We start from the raw sequence: 6843 nt of genomic DNA on the forward strand, positions 1-6843 counted from the left end.
GAAAATCAAATAACCCCGCTAAAAAATGGGGCTCAGAGCTAAACAAAGAATTCTTACCCGAGGAATACCAAATGTCTGAGAAGCACCTGAAAAAATGTTCAGCATCCTTAATCATCAGGGAAATGCAAATCAAAACAACCCTGAGATTCCACCTCATACCAGTCAAAATGGCAAAGATCAAAAATTCAGGTGACAGCAGATGCTGGCAAGGATGTGGAGAAAGAGGAGCACTCCTTTGTTGTTGGTGGAATTGCAAGCTTGTACAACCACTGTGGAAATCATTCTGGCAGGTCCTCAGAAAATTGGACATAGTACTACTGGAGGATCCCGCAATACCTCACCTGGGCATATATCCAGAAGATGTTCCAACTGGTAAGGAGGACACATGCTCCACTATATTCATAGTAGCCTTATTTATAATAGCCAGAAGGTGTAAAGAACCCAGATGTCCTTCAACAGAGGAATGGATACAGAAAATGTGGTATATTTACACAATGGTTTACTACTCAGCTATTAAAAAGAATGAATTTATGAAATTCCTAGGCAAATGGATGGACTTGGAGGACATCATCCTGAGTGAGGTAACCCAACCACAAAAGAACTGACACAATATGTACTCACTACTAAGTGGATATTAGCCCAGAAACTTAGAATACCCAAGATATGAGATACAATATACAAAACACATGAAACTCAAGTGTGGACACTTTGCCCCTTCTTAGAATTGGGAACAAAACACCCAGGGAAGAAGTTACAGAGACAAAATTTGGAGCTGAGAAGAAAGGATGGACCATCTAGAGACTGCTACACCCGGGGATCCATCCCATAATCAGCCTCCAAATGCTGACACCATTGCATACACCAGCAAGATTTTGCTGAAAGGACCCTGATGTAGCTGTTTCTTGTGAGGCTATGCTGGGGCCTAGCAAATACAGAAGTGGATGCTCACAGTCAGCTATTGGATGGAACACAGGGAGGCCAATGGAAGAGCTAGAGAAAGTACCCAAGGAGCTAAAGGGGTCTACAACCCTATAGGTGAAACAACAATATCAACTAACCAGTACCCCTGGACCCTGTGTCTGTAGATGCATATGTAGCAGAATATGGCCTAGTCGGCAATAATTGGGAAGAGAGACCCTTCTTCTTGCAAACTTTATATGCCTCACTCAGTACAGAGGAATGCCAGGGCCAAGAAGTGGAAGTGGGTGGGTAGGGGAGTAGGGGAGTATGGGGGACTTTTGGAATAGCTTTTGAAGTGTAATTGAAGAAAATACATAATTAAAAAAAGAACATTTTCTTTATTAATTTACTTTTATCTCTTGCTCCAACGTTGAAATCAGTTTGGCATATATAGTGCCTCAAAGAAATAATTTATACATTACTTGCATGGATATATTCAAGTCTGACTTAGTAAGACACATGAATACTCTGCACAACAGCACCTATACTTATAAAATATCAATAGTGACTGTTAATACTTGTTTGTATAACTTTGGGATCTATTATATGTATAACTCATGTTCACAGTGTTGAAAACTTGCACACTGGTTTAATGATAAAGTGCAGGAGTTTTAAATGTTTGCTTTTAGAATTATATAGAGAATTAAACTGCATATGTTTGTTTCTTTAGCTGGCATTCTACACAACTATTGTTCTTCATTGAAATACAAATATTTTTAAAAAGGTCCTTTAGTGGAGGGGGAGGTTGTCCAATAGTCAGGAGTACTTGGTGTTTTGTTTGTTTGTTTGTTTGTTTGTTTGCAGAGGACCTGAGTTGCTTCCCAGTGGTCATACCAGCAACTCACAAGGCTGTGACTCCACCTCCAGGGGCTCAAGTGCCCTCTTCTAGAGCCTCTGTGGGCTCCTACACACACGTGAACTCGCTCCTACTGGTCACACATGCCTGGATATTTAAATATGAATAAATATTTAAAAATAAAAAAGGTTCTTGAAAATCAAATAATTCTGACTTCAGGTTAAAGACTATAACTTCTCCTTAGTTCCTTTAACAAATATAGAATTTAAGCTGATAATATATCTATGCCATACTTATTACATTTTGACCTCCTTGTAATGCAGAAGAAATAATTTGAGGAGTCCAGGAACATATTGATTAAAATGAATAGCAGGTTATATTTACTTTAGAACCCCAAATTACAGTCCTTGGGTTTCTAAGGATGCACAGAAATAAATAACCAATAGCACATCTGTCAGAATGTTTACTGCAGCGTGGTACACAACAGCAAAACACTAAGTACAGGTAGGTAGCAGAATGATGGAGACTGGCTAAATATATACATGTGTACAGCATGAGAATATATAATAATATATATAATTAGAATGTTTATAGTCAGCTGGACTAATAGCAAATACTTAACAGGAGGTTTTGACAATGGGCAACACATTCAACATGAAATTATAGAAGAAACCATGTAATATCATTAAAAGATATTAAATCAGGTTATAGTCTGTGATATTCAATTTTTTCACTTTCTATTTTCATTTTCTAAGTGGATGTGAGATGCATATCCACTATATAATATGTCACCAAAAGTTTCTAGAATGTTCCTTTAAAAGTCATTTAAGGGGCTGGCAAGGTGGCTCAGTGGTTAAGAACAGGTGTCATTCTTGCAGGGAGCTCATATCAGTTTCCAGCAACTACATGATAGCTCACAAGCATCTATAACTCCAGTTCCAGGGGATCTGATGCCCACTTTGACCTCCTTAAACACTGTATTCATTTGTTATATATAGAATTTATCTAAGCAAGCACACGTATACAAACACATAAAAGTTTTAAAAAGTCCCTTAAAAAAGAATTACATGTGTTACCAGATGTTAATAAAATTTATGTTTATATATGCATACAAATTTGATGCATATATACATTGTTGATTAGCAATGAGAACAATGGCAAGCCCATTGAATAAATGAAGTTCGCAATTGGTTCTCCACCATTAAGTTTTTCAGTGAAGAATAAAGTTAAGTCATTATCTTAACAGTTGTCACAGATCCCTCCTCTGAACAGAAGAGTGTCCTCTATACTAAAAATTATAGTTTAAGATCACTTTGTCTTTAAGACATACCAGAGCCTCAGGCTCCTCTCAATTTGACTGAACTGTCGAGAAGACTTTGAAAACTTTCATACCATCAATTCCAGGGGCTATATACTTAGATGTTGACAGATTTGCTTTTTAAAAATTGGACAATATAAATCATAGATTGAATGCAATGGCTTGAATATGGCTTCAGTATCTCCAGGCCTTTCTGATTTTTAATTGAATTTTCATCGTGAAATACTAAGTTTGAATAATGGTGTTGGGAAGTAGGGCTTTTAAGAAGTGATCTATATTATTACATAGATTATATGGTAGAGCTTCATGATTGAGTCTTAGTGGCTTAACAAGATGTAAAGAGACCAGGCAGAAAGGTATGTGCATGCACAGTCCTGTCACTTGCCTTGGACTCTAGTAGTTAGAAGCCAAGATCAGATGTGGCCTATGAACCTCAAAACACCAAAAAATATGGCCAAATTAACTATTTCCTGTTTATAAGTAGCCTGATTAAATTGTTTTGTTATAGCAATGAAAAATTAATGTTCAGCATAAAATAGTTTGATGTGCATCTTGTCCAAGGTTTATATCATTTGCCCAAATACTGGTTATACATTCACAGGAGAGTTGTGGACAAATGCAGTGGTCTATAGGAAAGGCCAATCATTCACAAACGAACAACACAGACATCCAGAGACACAGTATAATGTTAAAAATTAGTAATGAGTAAGTTATGCTGTATCTCATGTTATGCTAGATAAGTAGTTATTTCAAATTTTAATGTTTCATGTGGACAGTTGAGAGTGTGGAGTGGGTGAAGAAGTACTTTGAGGGATTCCAAGCAAAGGAACCATCAGAATGTGTACCCACATCTTTAGAACAAGGTAAAGCAAATAGCATCTCCAATTTTCTATGTAGCATGCCTACTTCAGAGAAAATATTGCAAACTAATTGTATAATTAAAAGATGAAGTGTGGATGAATAATTTCCTAAGACACACCGTGCCTGTTAGTTTTAGCTGGAAAAGACACTAAGAATGGTTAAACAAGAAGCAGGCTCAATACTGTATGTCATGTAAATTGCCCTTTCATTGTGTGTACTTCACGATTTAAACCTGACTTAACTGCTCCACTGTCAGGCTACTAAAGGACCAAGACTAATGGTTTTGACTGACAGAGTCTTATACCGTAGGCTTTGGATGCCCAGTGGTAAACTGAGCTTCCAGGAACACACACACACTAATCACTCTCAAACTGGGGCAGTCAGTAGCTCACAGATTAGGGGTGCATGATTTGTTGTTTGCAAAACATAAACTGATACTCTTCGCTCAGATATTTTCCATCAGAGACGACTTCTAACAGAATGAAATGCAAAGTAGCAACACAGTGAAGAGGTTCTCTTGATGATTGAGTATTTAAATTTTAAATTCCTCTCGTGCTGGTGAGGTTCTTAGGGCTCATTGAGTTGAGGTTTAAAGTAACATCAGTAACATGAAGAGTAATTGGGCAACATGACAACCACTAGCATCTTCCCAGATATCAGAGCATCTCAGCAGAGCTCCTTCTGTCTGACTCAATCTACTAGTGTGTTTTAGGAAATTGCACTTGCACTTGAAGGTCTCACCTGGGAGCTGCTAGGCATGGCTGCCCTTAGCACTAGACATTGTACATCCTTCATACACTCCTGTGACCCTTCTTATCAATTATTGTTTCTGTTGGGTATCTGATGAATAGAGAATGCTCACAATGAATTGTAAGGAGTAGAAGCAAAGAAATATGCAGAGAAGGAAAGGCATAATTCATTACCCAGTGTGAATGGAGGGTCTCCCTTCTGTACTGCCTGGCATCTACTTCTGGACACAGTGAGCTTTTCCAACAACACAGAGCAGGTGGTGAGTTCCATTACTTCCCAGCAGGTACTCGGATCCCTGAAGTTTGCTGTCTCTCTTTTTACTAGTTAAAATAATAATTCTTGCTTGGAAAACAGAGTACTCTGCCATTCTGGATTTTAGGGAAAAGATGTGTCCCAGGACTGATCCTACATACAAAGGACACTTGGCTATGTGACTGGAGTACAGATGCTTGTTGTTGTGAGCCTGAGTGACTTCATTTATTGATTTGGCTAGGATTCTGGATGGATGAGGAATGTGTAATTTGTTTGTCTATTTAGTTTTGGTGGAACACTTGTTAGTGGAACACAACTTGGCCCATCCTGATCATTGAAGAGTTTTAGTGTCTGATGGACCTGAATGCCTGTTTCATCTTACACAGAGAGGGCAGGTTTTGACCTCAGAAATGTTGCTCACTCTTTCTAAGCTTTAATTAGTCTGTGTCCAAATAAAGGGCTTACAAAAATGTATGTTATCTGGAGGTTCCTGTCAGAGGTTTTGTAAGCTTATCTTAAGTCAATGGCATATTAATTTAGATGCCATCACCCTATACTGGTATCTTTTATTTCGTTTCTCAAGAATTCTAGATTGGAGATTTTGGAGCAAACAGGTTGCAGGACATTGTAGGGGAATGGTTCACAATGATGCCATGTCGACAGTTTTGAAATATTTTCTCAGGGATGGATGTGATGTGTGGAAAGTTAGCAAGCTCTGGACACATGCAAGTCAGATCTCCTATTCAAAAGGTCCTTAATTAAATAACTGGTATAAAGCAACAGAATAAACCATAAGACATCCATGCAAGGAGTTTACCCTAAATAATGATGTATGTGTAAAGGGAAAATGTCAACAAGCCATTGGAACTGCATGCATAATTTAAAGCCAGTAACCATTAGTAAGTTCAAATTAACATGAGACCATTTACATCCTTGTACCCTATGAGTTTCCATACTGTTGTTCAGTCCTCTGAATTGTTCAAAATGACCAGAGCTCTAAGACGTTTTTCTTGCTAGAAAACTCCCTAATCTTAAGACTGCCCATGCCTGAGAACACAGACTCTGTTACAAAGCTATTTCTTGTTTTAGAAAAAAGATTGGTGTACTGGGGCAGATCTCTCTTGCTTAGGTTTGGGAAATAGAAGGCCATTCATTTAGTATCCCTCATCTGTGAAATGAAGTTTCAATTGTTCAGCCCTGGCTTTGAGATTTTGAATATTCCAGATCAACTCTATATTTAAATTTGAGGTTTTTGTTTTTTAAGGCACCATTTTTTGTTTATATGTAAGATAAAATAATAAAAATCTAGATATGTATTTTAACACAAAGAAAACAATAAAAGGAAAGTGTGCAAAGCATCACAATTGATACAGAGAACAAAGATACAAGTTAGCTTACTTGTATGTCTTGGTACAGTTAATACTTCTTTATTCTGGTATTCTTTTAATAAATAGAATTATGTTTTGAACACCAAATGTGCTCATTGTAGAACTAGAGACAAGCTGATGGAGAGAATTTTTATACTCATTTTAAAACATTGTTTGAAGTTACAAGTTATGTAGTTCTGATCTGTTTTAATTAGCTGTGTCTATGTTGATGAGACAGATGCAGTGGCTTAAAGTGTTAGCTTTGGCTTCTTTGCAGACATTAAACCTCCAACATCTCCTGGCTGGATCACACTGCAGAAGGACCATTGGAAAGAGAAATCACCATCGAGCCTCATCTTTTCTATATACACTTTTTTTGTTAATATGGGATTTCTGACTGAAGGACAAGTATATACTTAGTTATACTTTTATGGAAACCAAAGTTGTATACAAAATTTAAAAATCCAGGAGATCAACTTTCTATAGAACTTTTCCAACCAAACCTATAGGGGAGAGAGAGAGAGAGAGAGAGAGAGAGA

Source organism: Mus caroli, chromosome 10, assembly GCF_900094665.2.
Source record: "Mus caroli chromosome 10, CAROLI_EIJ_v1.1, whole genome shotgun sequence".
Classification (NCBI taxonomy): Eukaryota; Metazoa; Chordata; class Mammalia; order Rodentia; family Muridae; genus Mus; species Mus caroli.